General features: G+C 47.2%; 1 pseudogene; it reads left to right on the top strand.

The window, feature by feature from the left end:
- LOC108802196 overlaps nt 1-4,186 on the top strand; it is a 62,078-nt pseudogene extending 57,892 nt beyond the window's left edge.
- Nucleotides 4,187-8,161: the final 3,975 nt, after the last annotated feature.

Here is an 8,161-nt window from a genome sequence, read left to right as displayed (position 1 = left end):
TATATATATATATATCTCCATCCTGCAGTACTTTATTTCTGCCCCTAGATGTCCTCAGTCTGATGGCCCGCATCATTTACATCACTTCCTTTGAGCCCGGGTCATCCTGAACCAAGCCTGTGACTGGACGGTGAAAAGAGAAGCAGCACTGTGATGAGCTTTTCTCTCTCTGTCACTATGCCTTCTCCTCCTATCAGCATGCATCTTGTCAGCACAGTAACTGATTGGCTTTTTGCCTCTGCTGTAGAGGGAGTGTAGAGGCTGATACACAGGCCGGTACACAATGACATTACATGACATATGATTACAGAGCTGCATTACATTATGTCTGATAGAGCCGCCTAGGAGGTCAAAGTATAATAATTAAAGAGACCCTGTCACCCCCCATACATGTCATCATGGCCATACCGGATCATTGTACTCACATAGCAATACCTCCCTCTCCTCTCATTCTCCTGATGTGCTGCAAACACAACTACTTTTATAACTCCCTTTGTGAGTGTTGGAGTCTTGTGTGCAGACAAGTCAAATCGTTGTGTATAAATGTCACCAGCACTCCAACTACGACAGGATACGTCAAGGTTTTAGTGAATCTTCGTTTTTATTTTTGAAGTCACTCAAAGTGGGAAGTCACTTTCAAACCTTGACGTATCCTGTCGTAGTTGGAGTGCTGGTGACATTTATACACAACGATTTGACTTGATACGGCGCCATCCGTAGTCATTGCGAGCACCCATTTTTTCATATGGGAAGTCCGGTAAGGTGTGCTACAGGTCCTTGGACATTTGTGTGCCGACAGACGCAGCGTCTTCCCTCCCCGAGTCCCCAATCACTCACAGGTGTGGCAGGCAGAGGCGTCCCGAGGCAGGTACCAGGTGACACCCCGCAGTGACATCATCGCGCTGTACCGCCTTTACCCTCTGGCGGCCATCTTAGTGATGGACGCTGGCAGAGAGAGGAGGGACGTCAACCAGTGGGATGAGGTATGCCGCCGGGTCCCCTCCTCTCTCAAGCAATTGTTGGGCTCTCAGTCCATGACCAAGTGCCCGACTTTTCATAGAGGGTGACACCAAAACGACTGCTAATCATTTTGGTGTCACCCCTCCAATGGTGTCACCCGGTGTGGGCCGCACCCCCCTTGTGACGCCACTGGCTTAAGGCATGCGCATCATTGTAATGAGCACTCCCACATTTTCCCAGACATTTATTTCCTGCACATTTATTATCCCGATGATTTCAATGGGTCCCAGTAAAAGCCGTACATGTCACAAATTTTGCAGCATGCACTCTGCGTTATTTTTCAGCGCATTCTCACATGAACCCGCGGTGCCATTAACTAGTAGCTGCAAATGTAGTCAGCCTAGGAGCACCCACTCCTCTGAGTACTGAGGCAGTGTGCTTTGATGTTAGGAAGCTAGGTACAGCACCCCTTCCATCAGCCATCATTTGCCTGCATTGCATATAGAAGCACAGGTACCCAGTGATGACATCACTGGATTTAAAATAAGGTATAAAATAAAAATGGAAAGGTTTTATTTAAACATCTTTTTAGCATGTTGGTGAAAAAGAAGGAACCAGGAAAAAATAAAAGCAGATTAAAACTTAGATGTAATTAGTGACATTTTCTGATCCTTGTGGAGAGTCATTCTGGATGGTCTGATCTGTCACATGTGTATATACACACACACACACACACACACACACACACACACACACACACCATATATACTGCACGTCAGGGACAGATAAAGATATGGACGCTGGCAGAGAGAGGAGGGACGTCAACCAGTGGGATGAGGTATGCCGCCGGGTCCCCTCCTCTCTCAAGCAATTGTTGGGCTCTCAGTCCATGACCAAGTGCCCGACTTTTCATAGAGGGTGACACCAAAACGACTGCTAATCATTTTGGTGTCACCCCTCCAATGGTGTCACCCGGTGTGGGCCGCACCCCCCTTGTGACGCCACTGGCTTAAGGCATGCGCATCATTGTAATGAGCACTCCCACATTTTCCCAGACATTTATTTCCTGCACATTTATTACCCCGCTGATTTCAATGGGTCCCAGTAAAAGCCGTACATGTCACAAATTTTGCAGCATGCACTCTGCGTTATTTTTCAGCGCATTCTCACATGAACCCGCGGTGCCATTAACTAGTAGCTGCAAATGTAGTCAGCCTAGGAGCACCCACTCCTCTGAGTACTGAGGCAGTGTGCTTTGATGTTAGGAAGCTAGGTACAGCACCCCTTCCATCAGCCATCATTTGCCTGCATTGCATATAGAAGCACAGGTACCCAGTGATGACATCACTGGATTTAAAATAAGGTATAAAATAAAAATGGAAAGGTTTTATTTAAACATCTTTTTAGCATGTTGGTGAAAAAGAAGGAACCAGGAAAAAATAAAAGCAGATTAAAACTTAGATGTAATTAGTGACATTTTCTGATCCTTGTGGAGAGTCATTCTGGATGGTCTGATCTGTCACATGTGTATATACACACACACACACACACACACACACACACACACACACACACACCTTATATACTGCACGTCATGGACAGATAAAGATTAATATAATGACATTCTATATGTGTTACAGAATGGTGTATAGAAGCTGGTTGTATACTTCCATTTATAAGTCATATGAGACACATTTATACTAATAATTGTGTATTGTTGGACCTTGTACTGATGTCTCAGACTCTCCTTCCACACCACACAGTATAAAATACAATTTCAGCCATGACCTCTTATATGGAGTATTGTGTAATCTTATGGAGCGGGTCATGTTGGAGGGCCTGGTGTTTACACTCCTCCATGTTGTGGTTGGCAGGCCCTGTGTGTGTGGTTGGCAGGAGGGCGGAAGTTGCTAGGCAACGTGTGAAGGATGCAGAGAGAGCTCTGTGAGGGGACTCAGCTCTCCGTGTGGAGGGAGAGTCACAGAGAGGGAAAAACTAAAAGACTGAAGTCCTGGAGAGGAGAAATAGAGAGTAAAGGGGAGCAGTGAGGGGAAGAATAATTCTATGAAGAGTGAGCGAGTCTGAGGAAGAAGTGAGGTGCACCATGACAGTGAGTGAGTGATGGAGGGAATAATGACCCCCTAGATACAATGGAGGGCGGCCTGTGTACTATCCTGTGCAATAGAGAAGTATCCACACAGACATATTCTATTCCTCCAGACACCCCAAATCTGAAAAGACAATCTCCATATTTCATTACAAGGAGAGGATCTGAGGTAAATGTCTCTTAGAAATCTCCCAAAAAACAGTTTTTTTCCAAACAAATCCTCCCGGTGTATGTCCAATACATGTGTGACCCGGCAGAGGTGGAAGGAGATGATCCCGGCGGGCGGTCCGGCCTCATACACAGCAATGGGAAGTCACTGAATAATGGACGTCCATATCGGGGGAGGGGATCGTTCCATTATCTGATTATTTCCAGACAATAAGAGCCTCCCATGTGTGGCCGGCCTGAAAGCCATAATGTCTGAGACTGTTATACCGACCACACAGCTTACAATCTGATTGTACAATCTCTATATAATCTCCATTAGATCTAACAATACGAGATACAGAACTGTTGGTGGATCTAAAGGAGATTGTACAATTATATTATACACGGCCAGATCAAGAGAAACTGCCCCGCCCCTTTATATATGACACCTATAAGAAGGTGAGCTTGTGGAACAGTCTGGTGTGGTCAGGACTCCAATAACTCGAATTATATTTATTAATAATTAATTCTATTATTTATACTCTTCTATACAGACAGTCCCCGGCTTACATACAAGATCGGGACTTTAGGTTTGTACTTAAGTTGAATTTGTATGCAAGTCGGAACAAGTAAATTTTTTACTTCATGTATCATTTCCCCCTCCTCTTTCAGATTGTAAGCCCTCAGGGGCGGGGCCCTCCTTACCATCTTGTCTTGAATGGTATTGTAATTGTATTGTCTTCCTTACATTGTAAAGCGCTGCGCAAACTGCTGGCACTATATAAATACTATGTAATAATAATAATTTTACAATATCCAATAGCAAACCAATAGCAAGCCTGCAATGAAGAGGAGGCAGGGGGCGGTACAGCGAAGAAGTGGCCGGACCTGGAACCTGGACAGTGAGCGGAGGATGGCCCGGACCTGGGAAGCCGACAGATCAGCGGAAGAGGAGCTGGGGCATCAACAGAGGTAAGGGGGGCAGCGGCAGAATGCAGCGGTCTGTGTCTCCGCCAACACAGGCGGGGAGAGCAGCGAGGACACAGGCCGCTGCAGCCACAGTTCTCCTAAATGTACCGGCGGCTGCCGGTACATTTAGGAGAACTGTGGACCCGGTTCGTAACTACGGATTGTCCGTAAGTCGGATGTTCGTAACCCGGGGACTGCCTATATATAGTCACAGGAAATAATTAAAGGGACTTCCCATGTGAAAATGAATAGTTGTGCAGTCTGACACCCCAGCTTCCCGTGCAATTAGGAAGCGTGGCGGCGAGTCCTTGCCGATTGGCTGTGAATCAGGCTTCCCGGCCAATCAGGCCATTACCCACTGCCCGGCTTCCTGAATGCCTGAAAAGCCTGCTCCATGCCAATGGAAGTACCGTTATCGGTACTTGATATCGGCGAGTACCAAAAGCAAAATATCAGTACTCGTACTTGATACCCAAAAACCTATATCCGTGCATCCCTAGTTTTGATTAAAACAATTTTTTTGTATTGGGACAAGTAGATTGTCATGAAGGGCAAGTAGATTTGGGCCCCGCTTTATCCCTTGGACAAGTAGTTTTTTGTTTAAATTCCACACCCCGGAATGTTGTTGGTGCTTGTTATATCTGGAATTCCTGTATACACTGACACTGCCAACACAACACTGCCAGAAATCAGAAGTCGGGGAGCATCCAGGACCCCGAAATGTGATTGGCTGCCAACAACTGATGTGGTGAGGCTCATTTACTAAAGACAAACAGTTTTCTTTAACTCTTGACGCTAATGGTTGCCAGCTGGACGATCCACATGCTGTTGCATAATCAAAGTTTTCAACAGTTTATCACACAGACTTAGGGGGCTGCTCATCCAAGGCTCTGGGGCTTCCACCACGATCATAGGAAACAAAAGGGAACAGAGCGCCACCTCCGTGTGCTTGTTTGTTGGGACCCGGCCGGGAAGCTTACAGTCTTGCTCCTGACCGGGCCCCCTCGGTTGCGGGCCCCATAGCGCCCGCATGGGTCCCCCCCTGACATGAGGCAGACAGTAAAATAAATGATTTTACACATGGAGGTGGCGCTCTGTTCCCTTTAGTTTTCTGTGATATACTAAAGAACTTCAATGTATCAGTGGTTCCTTAGTCCTATGGTACCACATCCCTATGTAATACTAATGGGTACAAAAAAGTAATGGGCTTTGAAGGTACCAATCAACACAATTGTAGTCCACACTTTATTTAGAATAAAAACATCAGAGTTTATTTAATTCAAGATTAAAATCATGTAAAACTCCTGATTATTAGTTAAATACCATTAAACAAAAAGAAAGAGAACATGTACTTTCCAGCTCCCTCGCCAACTCCTCCCATGCTTGCCTCCAGGACTTTACTAGAGTCTCTCCCTTCCTCTGGAACTCTTTACCCCAACCTGTTCATCTATCTCCCAAACTGACTGCCTTTAGGTGGACTCATCTCTTCAGGGAAGCCTATCCCACCTCAACCTAACCACTCAACCATCACATTCTCAAACAATTCATCCCCACACAGCTACCTCCTCATGTATCACTTCCCCCTCCCCTTTTAGATTGTAAGTCCTTAGGGGCAGGGGCCTCCTTACCATCTTGTCTTGAATTGTATTGTGATTGTAATGTCTTCCTTATATTGTGCTGCACAAACTGTCGGCGCCATATAAATCCTGTATAATAATAATATTGTGCTCCAGTAGTGCATATATATATATATTTCCGTTGTCACGCTGGTCCCGGGCTCCGCTGTGCCTGGTGCAAGCCAGGGACCAGCATAGTGCTTCTCTGACGGGATCAGAGGGAGCTCGGTACATGACCTCCCTGTGGTCCCCTCTGCGCTATCAGAATGCGGAAGTGGTGTATATTACATCACTTCCGCATTCTCGTGTCACTCTCCAGCTTCAGATGCTGGAGAGAAGCTGTTGCATGACGGATTAAATGTCAGTCAAAGTACCGCAGCGCTGAATACTGAAAAATAGCCGGGACAGGATGGAGGTCTAAACACCTGGTCAGCAAATGGTTAAAAGAGAAAATCACTTTCGGTTTCCACCAGTCTTAAGGTGCTCATACACTGCTCGATTCTCGTACGAGAATCGCGGGAAATCCGCCCTCAGTGGGGATGGCTTTCAAAGATCGCAAGTACAATCTGCCTGTCCAAGATGGGCAGATCAAACGTTTTTAAAATTACCTTACAACTATCGTACAACGGTAAGGGTTGTAAGGGTGCCCACACACCTTACGATAATCGTGGGAAATCCCGCAATCATACCATTATCGTAAGGTGTGTGGAAGCCGTGCGACCTCTACTACTGTAAGGTCGCACGACTTTAAACTTACGAACATGTTCGAAAACCCGCCGAGCATCGTACGATGTTTGGCGAGTGTGTAGCATGTTCGTAAGATAAAAGCAGGACAGGCCGGTGTGCGCAAGCGCACACTGCCCGTTCGGCATTGCGGTCATTGGAAGCCCGCCCCTTAGGGGGGCACGGCTTGTGATCATCGCAAGTGCGATCTGCCTGTCCAAGATAGGCAGATCGTACGTTTTTTTAAGTACCTTACAACCATCGCAAGACAAAAGTCTTGCGTTGGTTGTAAGGTGTGTCCCCAGCCTTAGGTGTATGGGCAGTTTAAGACTTCTCTGTGCTCAGCTGGGTGATGGCGGCTCTGCCCTGTTATGGGAAGTCATGCAGTTTCCTGGAAATCACTTGTCTGTCACTTACAAAGATTCTGCACAGGGGGCGCTGTGTGTGCACCGAGTACAGGAGATCATCACCAATTACATGGAGAGGAAACAACTACTAGAGGGTCACCAAGTATAACTAATACCAGCTATATGTGTGTATGTGGGAGCACGCTCCGTGTATTGTGTACCTGTGTGTATGTATGGGAGCACGCTTCATGTATTGTGTACCTGTGGGAGCACGCTCCGTGTATATGTGTGGGAGCACGCTTCATGTATTGTGGACCTGTGGGAGCATGCTCTGTGTACCTGTATGTATGTGTGGGAGCACGCTCCGTGTATTGTGTACCTGTGTGTATGTGTGGGAGCACGCTCCGTGTATTGTGTGTATGTGTGGGAGCACGCTCCGTGTATTGTGTGTATGTGTGGGAGCACGCTCCGTGTATTATGTACCTGTGTGTATGTTTAGGAGCACGCTTCGTGTATTGTGTATGTGTGGGAGCACGCTCCGTGTATTGTGTACCTGTGTGTATGTGTGGGAGCACGCTCCGTGTATTGTGTACCTGTGTCTGTGTACATGTGTATGACCATTCACAGAAGAGCTCTAATAAGAGGCAGTGACTCTGATTTACTGAAGTTGAGAATCTTCACTGAAAACATTGTGTGAATATTAAAGTGACATTAAGGTCAAATATTTTTTTTCCCAATCCTGCTATAGGGACTTACCTTCAATGGTAAAACAGTAGAAAGGTATCATGGCGCACTCACAAACCAGCATGTAAAACAACTTGTCTCACCACTAAGGTTAATAACAGAGGTTTGGATACACGTCTTCAGCTGCCATTGAGATGTGCAGGATCCCTTGTGTGTTCCTGTGCCTTTAAGGGAGGTTGGGCTTCCTCCTGACAAACCTGCACCCTAATAGCAACAATAATAATGACACCTGAGCATGTCCCCTGGTGCAGTGGCGTCACAAGGGGGGTGCGCCCCCCTCCCTCTGCGCCCTGCCGCCCCGAGGCCGGGCCTCGGTGGCCTTGTGGGGAATCCGGGCCTGCACCCAGCCTCGGGACTAGGGTTGCCACCCGTCCGGTTTTTAACCGGACAGTCCGGTTTTGGAGCGTTGTGTCCGGGTGCCCAACCAGCGGGCACCCGGACACAAGACACTTAGTGCCGACACTGGCACTTTTCTGCAGGCAGCCTGTGCCCGTAGCTCAGAGGAAGTTCCGGTTTGCCCTAGGGGTGCGACCAGAACGGAGCTATGG

Source organism: Nanorana parkeri, unplaced genomic scaffold (assembly GCF_000935625.1).
Source record: "Nanorana parkeri isolate BGI_ZX_2015 unplaced genomic scaffold, ASM93562v1 scaffold2707, whole genome shotgun sequence".
In the NCBI taxonomy this organism is placed as follows: Eukaryota; Metazoa; Chordata; class Amphibia; order Anura; family Dicroglossidae; genus Nanorana; species Nanorana parkeri.
This window is presented reverse-complemented; position numbering and strand designations above follow the sequence as displayed.